This window comes from Mustela erminea, chromosome 2, assembly GCF_009829155.1.
Source record: "Mustela erminea isolate mMusErm1 chromosome 2, mMusErm1.Pri, whole genome shotgun sequence".
Classification (NCBI taxonomy): domain Eukaryota; kingdom Metazoa; phylum Chordata; class Mammalia; order Carnivora; family Mustelidae; genus Mustela; species Mustela erminea.
The window spans coordinates 137,646,037-137,655,500 of NC_045615.1; the positions used below are offsets into that span (position 1 = coordinate 137,646,037).

General features: G+C 37.8%; 1 pseudogene; it reads right to left on the reverse strand.

The window, feature by feature from the left end:
• Nucleotides 1–7,699: 7,699 nt before the first annotated feature.
• On the reverse strand, nucleotides 7,700–9,037 carry LOC116585054 (annotated as a pseudogene).
• Nucleotides 9,038–9,464: the final 427 nt, after the last annotated feature.

Here is a 9,464-nt window from a genome sequence, read left to right on the forward strand (position 1 = left end):
TGGGGAGCCTGCTTCCCCCTCTCTGCCTGCCTCTCTGGCAATTTGTGATCTCTGTCAAATAAATAAATAAAGTATTTTTAAAAATAAAATAAAACATGACAGTAACAAAAAGTCTAATTAAAATATACATGCCTATCATGGAGAATTAAGAAAAGAAGGCAAGGTGATTTCAATTTGGGCTCCATCACACAACAGTAATACTTTGCCTTCAGAAACCCACTTAATCTCTTTAAACCACTTATTTATCTCTAAAAGAGAGTGTGCAGAGTGCTATAATAAGTTTATAAAGTACCTAAAACTTAAGAAGTTCTCAACGAGCTCATATTTTCAGGAGTTAAATTTTTTATTAAGATTTTATGAATTTAATGGTGTTCAATCTCCAAACATTGGAAAGAGAAAGAAAACCCAGTATATGGTACTTCCTTTGCAGAAAGACAAATCTGCCAAAGTTATTGTTTCTGAGTTCTAAAAATGAACTTGAAATTTGCAAAAGGGAGGTGGTATTTACTGTGTTGTGATATCCAGATTAGTAGACTCCTATTACCAGGTCTTTATTTATTATTATGTTTAACTAAAAGTGTATTTTAGTAGAATATTCACTTGTCGGTGAAAAATACAAGCAATCACCAGCTGTGAATAGAAAGCACGTAAGACAGAAAACAAAACAAATGCTGATACTTTAATAAATCAAAACAGAGGTAGAAGCATTATGTGAAAATACAACAGTAATTACTACTGGGTTCTTACCTTTGGTTGCTTAAGCAATATATCTTTGTCTTCTAGAAATGGAAGTCAATGGCATATCCAAAATAAACAGGGATAGAGTATAAATCTTGACATTGTCAAAATCCGGTTCCTAATTATTTTAAATAATAAATCTGCTGATCTTTTTCTTTTCTGTAATTATGTGCAAATGGCTAGTTTTCCTACCTAATCATTCCCAAGGAAAGAAACAGTTCTGTGGCATTGGCAAAGGAGGATTTTCAGGGGTCATTATTGGATTTGCGGATTTATATACGGATGAAAATAACAGCAACCAAATCACCATTATCCTTAGCTTGACCCGGAGCTTATTAATATGTATGAGTTAGAGATAAAAGGGGGTTGCTCAGAGCTATACCTCTTGACAAATCTGAAAGTGAAGTTAGCCAAGGGTTATAGTGCCTAATGGATTTTATTAAAGTTACAATATCAATTCACCCAGGGTTATAATCCTGAAAGAATTGTTTGGGTTTAGGGATGCCTGGGTGGCTCAGTCAGTTCAGCGTCTACCTTCAACTCAGGTCATGATCCTAGGGTCCTGCGACTGAGTCCCACATGGGGCTCCCTGCTTGGAAGGGATCCTGCTTCTCCTGCTACTCTGCCTGTTTGTGCTTTCTCTATCTCTGACAAATAAAGTGAATAAAATCTTTTTCAAAAAAAAAAAGAAGGAATTGTTTAGATTCTTTGCAATATATGATTAAATTTCTAAATACAGTGCGATCTTATTAAAAATTATTAAAACTATTAAAAACTATTAAAATATAGAGTGAATTATTTATTCATTTTGTGAAAGAATTGCATGTGTGAAACATACCTGACCGAGAGATAAAATGAGTCTGAGCTTGCCTGAAAGGATAGTTCTTACTTCAGCTGTGCAAAAAACATTAAGTTATGCCAGTTAGCATCTCAGTGTTATTCTAATGACCAAAAAAATTTTCCCTAAAGATTTTTAGTGCAACATTTGACAATTTTACATAGTCTCAAAACTTTGGCTTATGACTGAAATTCATGAACAATCTGAAATATTCTCTCCATTTAGCAAAACTGCTTTCATTTCGGTCTATCAGCTCCCAAAATACATCTTTCTTTCTCAGTACTTGCCCTATATGTCCTGCTGAGTAATTAGCCATTGAACAACCCAGTAATGTTTGCCGTTCCAGTTGGATGACCTCCGCACCCAGCGGGCTGCAAGGTCCTCAAAATGGGAGATCCCCCACGGTACCTGACAGAGAAAATTAGCGGAGTACTGAGTACTCTTTTCTTTTGGAAAGTTGGCTTTTGGGTTCTAGAATTTTAAAAGTAATATTTAATTTCTGATTATAAAAGAAAATATGTTTCATAAAACATGGCTATTACAGAAAGGAAGAAAATAAAACTAAAATGGGTTTACCTTACTCATATTCTTATCATGATCAATATTAACATTTTGGTTCATACTCTCATATGTAGTTTTTATATAAAATTATTCTGGTTTTATTAATATTATAGTATTTTTTATTTTTTATTTTTTATTACTAAATATGTACCCAAAAGTGTCCTTTCAAAGACTGCATCACATTCTATGATATTCTATTATTACATAATTTATGGATAGATTTCAATTTCATTGGACATTTTTCTTCTGGTATAAATTTTTCAAAAGGAATGTTCTTATTTTTAAATCATTATGCACAACTGTGATCACTTATTATTTTCTTAGGAATGAGATTACTAGAATAAAGTGTATTACCATTTTTATTACTTCAAATTTGTATTGCCAGTATAATTTCCAGAAAATCTGGTTACCTGTTTGACTGTATAACATTAAGTAAACGACTGTCATTTGTAATTTGTTGACTTCTTTCAATTTTTCAACCAGTATGTTACCAATATACTATTTTAGCCTACTTTTTTGTAACTTAGTTATAACACATAGCCTTTAAACTGCTAGAATGTGTGTTTTTGATAAAACCACTCCATTACACACTTCCTCCAAACTAACCAATGTAGTCACTTAGGTCACAATTTAGTTTTCTGCTAAAATGTTGTTGTTTCAGTCTCTCTCTCTCTCTCTCTCTTTTTTTTTTTTTTTTTTACAATGCATGCTTGTTATTTTAATTTCAGTCTAGGTATGTCAGTCTCTTTAAGCAGAATTACATAATCTGCTTAGGAAAATAAACCCCTTGCTTTGCATAACGCGGAGGTATCTTAAACCCATCTCTATGAAATTAATTGAAAACATTTCAAAAAGCATGAAATGGTAGCAAATATTGAAATCACCCATAGAAAGGGTAGTAAGGAATGAAGAGACACACAAAGAGAACCCCTACTCCTCTCCCCACTGAAACCCTCAGTTTGTTTCCCGGAGTCCAGAATCTCTCATGGTTTGTCTCTCTCTCTCTGATTTCTCCCCCTTCGGATTTCCCTCCCTTCCTCCATGGTATTGCTTATGTTCCACATATGAGCAAAACCATATACTAATTGTCTTTCTCTGCTTGACTTACTTCGCTTAACATAATCCCCTCTGGTTCCATCCGTGTGGTCGCATTCATCCTTTGTGATGGCTGAGTAATATTCCATTGTATTTATGGACCACATCTTCTTCATCCATTCATCTGTTGAAGGACAGCTCAGCTCCGTCTACAGTTTGGCTATTGTGGCCGTTGCTGCTATGAACATGAGGGTAGCTGTGCCCCTTCTTTTCACAACATCTGTATCTTTGGGGTAAATACCCAGTAGTGCAATGGCTGGGTCATAGGGTAGCCCTATTTTTAACCTGCTGAGGAACCCACACTGTTTTCGAAAGTGACTGCACCAATTTGCATTCTCTGGACCTATCTCTTGTGTGAAAGATAAAACAAAACAAATACACCTGAAAATAAAACAAGATGACGAGATTGGGACTTTGCTCATGGAATATTCATTTTCTCATGGATTGTTTCTTATTTGAAACTTTCTTAAATGATTTAATGAATTAATAGTTGGAGCAATAATTTTAATCAAAATTTCTTCCTCCTGCCCATTTAACTTCCAGTTGACATCATGAAACTTCACAGAACTTGTGATTATAAAACAGTTCTTGCCCCAGTGAATGTTAATGCGAGGTCTTCGAGCGCAATGGTCCAGAAAGAATTCTTGAGACATTTACAGTGCAACTTACTAAGTTCATTTAAGTAGTACAAGGGCAGGACCCTTGGGCAGAAAGACCTGCACATTTTGCCCTCTGAGGCTGGTGGTTATTGACTTAGTAATCAAAGGGAAAGGGGCATGCAGGAAGTATCAGATTACTTTGAATTTCTTTGAATTTCCATGCCTAAAACTAATTTTGCAAGATTCCTGTGCTGCTTATCATTCCGTTCAATATTAACTCTTGGTGAAATATACAGGCAGTGGTGAGACCCTTAAGGAATGTAGCAAATAGCAAATATTTGATCCTCATCCAAACTGTGCAAGCTTTAGGTCAGCCTTCTGGGCTAAGGGTAAATATTTTCCTGCCTCATAATCAAATCCCCCAACCAGTCTCTCTCTCCCTCCATCTCTCTCTCTCTCTCTCTCACACACAGACACACAGACACAGACACACACACACACACACACACACACGCACACACACAATTCTTTACCTCTTTGGAATGACTCATTTGTTTTATCTCAAATGCACCTTTCTTTACCATCTCTCACACTTCTTTCTTCTACCTTTCCCCCTCCAAATCCACAATTAATTAATTTTAGGGACACCTGGGTAGCTCAGTGGGCTAAAACCTCTGCCTTCAGCTCGGGTCATGATCTCAGGGTCCTGGGATCGACCCCCGCATCGGGCTCTCTGCTCAGCAGGGAGCCTGCTTCCTCCTCTCTCTCTCTCTCTCTGTCTGCCCCTCTGCCTACTTGTGGTCTCTGTCTGTCAAATAAATAAATAAAATATTTTTTTAAAAAAGGATGAACTTTTTATTATCCCAATTCTCCGGGTAATGCTCTTCAGCTGTGTAGTCTAGAGACAAAATGACTTAATCTTCCTGAATTTCCATTTCCTCTGTGGAATGAAAATGTAATGCCTACCTCATTAGGTTTTTGTGAAGATAAATGGAGCAAGGTTATAGAGTGTCACACACTTTTGGTATACACAGTCAATGTTCTCTCTCTCTCCTTCCCTTTTCTCTGAGCTCTTAGACTGCATCTAAAGCTTCGCTGCCCACGGATGAGGTCTTACCAGTCCTCGATATGTTGTCATGGGACTCCTGGAAGCCAGGTACATGCAGCTATTAATAGCTAACTTATGTAAAGCTGTAGAACCATTATTTATATCTTGTTTCTAAATAATTTATTATATAATTCTAGTAAAGTATGGTCAAGTGAAATAATTCTTTTTTTTAAATGAAAATCTGTTTTTTGTGTGTAGAGCACTTAACAATGTGAAATACTAATCGTTCGTAAAGGCATAGAATTTGTTCAAGTGTTCCTTTGTTCATTCAACATATAATTCCTAAGCACCACTGTACTGGGCACTGTTTGAAGGTCTGGGAGAACACACAGCCTTTCCCTTAGAGACAATAACCAAAGAAGAGATTTTTACAATACAAGATAGTTAAGAGCTGAGGAAGCACTTACAAGGAGCTCTAAGATTTGGGGAGGAGAAGAACTAGACCGGAAGACTGCCACGGGAAAATTATCTCTGCTGAAATTGAAGGTAAATAGGAATGTTGTTTGCATACATTAAACGTATATACTAGGATATTCAAAGGGTGTGTCTTATTTTGTTTTCCCCTCCAAAGTGTGATGAGCTTGACCTAGCCCATCTATCCATGGATTTCTTTTCTTGGGACCTGCAGTAACCTTGACTGATGGAAAGAACAGAGCCACATTGGATTACCTGTTTAGTAGGCTACTTTTAGTCTGGTTCCGGGTCTTGCTTGGTCAGCTCCCTTTAATCTTTATAATCCTATTTAAACTGCCTCTAACTATAAATGCTCATTTGCATGACATTGACTCCTGTATTTTCATTTCAAAAATCACGTGATTCCAGGGATTCTGGCTCTTGACCCTAGATTATTAAATATTTGATAGTCTGCCTTCCAACCCACCAAGACTTTTTAGCCAGAGTGGTCAGCGATGTCTTTGCAGCATTTATAACCATAATAATTAAATGTCATGTAATTAATTGTTTAATGTTTGTCTTCCCTGTAAGAAATGTAAACACCAAGGAGCCAGGCCCTGTGTCTGTGTTGTTCATCACTGTGTCTCTACTGTCTACCATCATTCTATAGTAACTGATATTACAAGACCCCCTTATAAATTGCTATGCAAATTAAATAAAATGTTTATTATTATGTCTGAATTTAACTGGCCTCAGAAACTTACAGAATTTTGATTAATCCTCATATATATAAGGAGAAGCTGAGTCATGGAATTTTAGCACCTGATGTTCTTAGAATATTGGAAATAATAAACTTTGGAGTCAGACTAATGTAGACTTGCATCCTTGATCTTGGGCAAATTATTTAACTCCTCTGAGGCTCTGTTTTTTTTCCTCAATATAATGGGACGACTTCCTTGTTTCAAGCTATAGTAATTAGAATAATCTACATTAAAACTCTTCCCACAGTCTCTGGCACAAATCAGGCCCTCATTATGTAACTATTAAGATTATTATTATTTTACTGAGAAATAGTTCCTGAAGCCCACACTATTAGTAATTTGCCGCTAGATATCAAGTAAACAACAGAATTAGATAGAGAAAATCTCAAAAGGATTCAGCGTAAAAATGACTCTGTCATGCAGAAGTGTGTAGTTGTACCAGAGGATTTTAAGTCTTTTATTTTTTTTAATTTAATTTAATTTTTTTTTTTCAGTAAAAAAGATTCAAGATTCGAGATTGACTGTTTATGCACCACACCCAGTGCTTAAGTCTTTTAGGTAAATATGAAAACATTTCAAATTTTGTAACTTTGTGCCTTCAGTATGCTAGGATTCTGCAGAATCTACAGTGGAAATATGGTTGCTTACTTACCTTCCTAAAACTAGCTTTGGATTCAGCTTTCTCAGGTAAGCCAAATCTTCTATATGATACCTAACTTTTAAAATTTGGTCGCTGTGCCCCTTCTCCCACAGGCCCATCCCTAACATGAGCAGGACTGAGTGAGGCAAGAGAACACATAGAGGCCTACATAACACATGTCTAAATATTTAAAATCAAGTTAATGAAGTATTAAATAAAATGTGTTTTGTTTTCACCTTGAAAAACACCTTTGTAATATATATATATATATATATATATATATATATATATATAAAAAATCTGTAAAATAGATTGTTTTAACACAATTGAAACTTGGCTCAATGTCAAAGATAACTGGATTTAATTTTTTTTGAAGATTTTATTTATTTATTTGACAGACAGAGATCACAAGTAGGCAGGGAGGTAGGTAGAGAGGGGGGGGGGGGGAAGCAAGCTCCCCACTGAGCAGAGAGCCCAATGCGGGGCTCAATCCCAGGACCCTAGAATCATGACCTGAGCCGAAGGCAGAGGCTTTAACCACTGAGTCACCCACGCACCCCTGGATTTAATTATTTTATGTGTCTGGGTGGGCCTATTGGTGGGCCAGGGATATTCATTAATTAATAAAATAAAGATATACACAAATGATAATTGACTATATATTACATACAATTTATCTTTCTACCTTTTCAGGAAAATTACTAAATGCCTTATAATAATCATAATTTTACATTATTTGTGTTCTATTGATAGTAGGGCCAAGTTTGATAATCTTTTTTTCTTAAAGCCTTTACTTTGAGACACGATGGACAATGGAAAAACCTTATAGGTAGACATGGAAAAGTAAGATGTGATCACAGTTAAAAGTGAAGCAATCTAATTAGACAGCTTTAATGCCTGTCCGCTAATGTAGAAGCTGAAATTCTGAGTGTGACCTGTTGTAGGGCTGAAAGGAGTGGAAATTAGTATTCCGCTCCTTCTTATTCACCCTCTCCTTCAACAGAATCTACACCAACCTCCTGGTAATCCTTCTCAAGGGCAGCCATGTCCTCATGGGCATCAGAAAACTCTCCTTCCTCCATGCCCTCCCCCACATACCCATGAACAAGGGCACACTTGGCATACAGCAGGTCGAACTTGTGGCCCGGGTGAGACCAGGCCTCAGCGATGGCTCTGGTGTTGCTCAGCATGCGCACAGCTCGCTGTACTTTGGCTAAGTATCCACCAGGTACCACGGTGGGAGGCTGGTAATTAATGCCCACTCTGAAGCCCGTGGGGCACCAGTCCACAAACTGGATGGTACACTTGGTCTTGGCAATGGCAGCACTGACGTCTTTGGGAACCACATCACCACAGTACAAAAGGCAGCAACCCAGGTATTTACTCTGGAGGGATCACATTTCACCATCTGGCTGGCTGGCTCAAAGCATGAATGCATTGGTGATCTCTGCTATAGAAAGCAGTTCACGGTAGGCTTTGCAGATGATATGACAGGAACATATGTGGCCTGAGGGAAGTGCATGTGGGGATAGGACTCCAGGTTGGTCTAGAATGCTGTCAGACCAACATGCAGGGCTCCATCAAATCTGGGGAAGTGGTGATAGAAGAAATACCTCGCTAATAAGGTGGTTAAGGTTATTGTAGGTTGGGCATTCAATATCCAGGTTTCTATGACAGATGTCATAGATGGCCTTGTGGTCTACCATGAAGGCACAATCAGAGTGCTGCAGGGTGGCCTGGGTAGTAATGATGGAGTTGTAGGGCTCAACTACAGCTGTGCAAATCTGGGGTTCTAAACGGAGAACTCCAGCTTGGACTTCTTGCCATAATCGACAGAGAGACGTTCTATCAGCAGGGAGGTGAACCTTGAACAAGTTCCCCTCCAAAACTGTGTAAAACCAAAAAGCTTTGCATGCAGTGGTCAGCCAATTTCTGAATTTGGTTCAAAACAAGGTCAATGATTTACTTGCCAGTGGTGTAGTACCCGCAGACATAGTTATTAGCAGCATCTTCCTTGCCTGTGATGGGCTGCTCAGGGTAGAAAAGCTGGCAGTCGGTGCCAGTGTGAACTTTACCAATGACTGTGGGTTCCAGGTCTACAAACACTAAGAAAGTATTGAAGGTGTGCTTGCCAGATCCCATCTCACTGAACCAGGTGTTGAAGGAGTCATCTCCTCATCCAGTGGTCTGCTCACTTTCCATCTGGCCATTAGGTTGGAAGTATTCCAGGCAACAGAGTTCCCAATAGGCATTGCCAATCTGGAAACCAGCCTGGCCAATGTGAATGAAGATACGCTCATGCATGGTAGCTACGGGTAGCAAGGGCAGGTGACAGGAGCAGACATTAGTCCCAGTTACCATCCCTGATAAGCTAGGAGTCGAGGTTAAGTAATGCACTCAAGTTAGATCATACTTCTTGAGTCATCATAGAGTTTACATCATTTTGTTAATTTCTCTGTAGGCAATCTTTGTATTGTTTGCCAATACCACTCATAAAATGATACTTAGATTTAGAAATAAATCATAAATTTTAAATAACATGTTTCAACATTGCACTTGGCTCTTATAAGTCACCTATATTATGGACTTGGCTTTGCTGTGACAATGTAGCTTGATTCCAAACTGAACAAAAGATATGAAACCACTGTCTTCAAAATACTGCACAATAGCATGCGAGTGTGATATTTGAGAGAAGGGGAGAAAATGAGTTGAACCCTGCCCAAAGGCAATT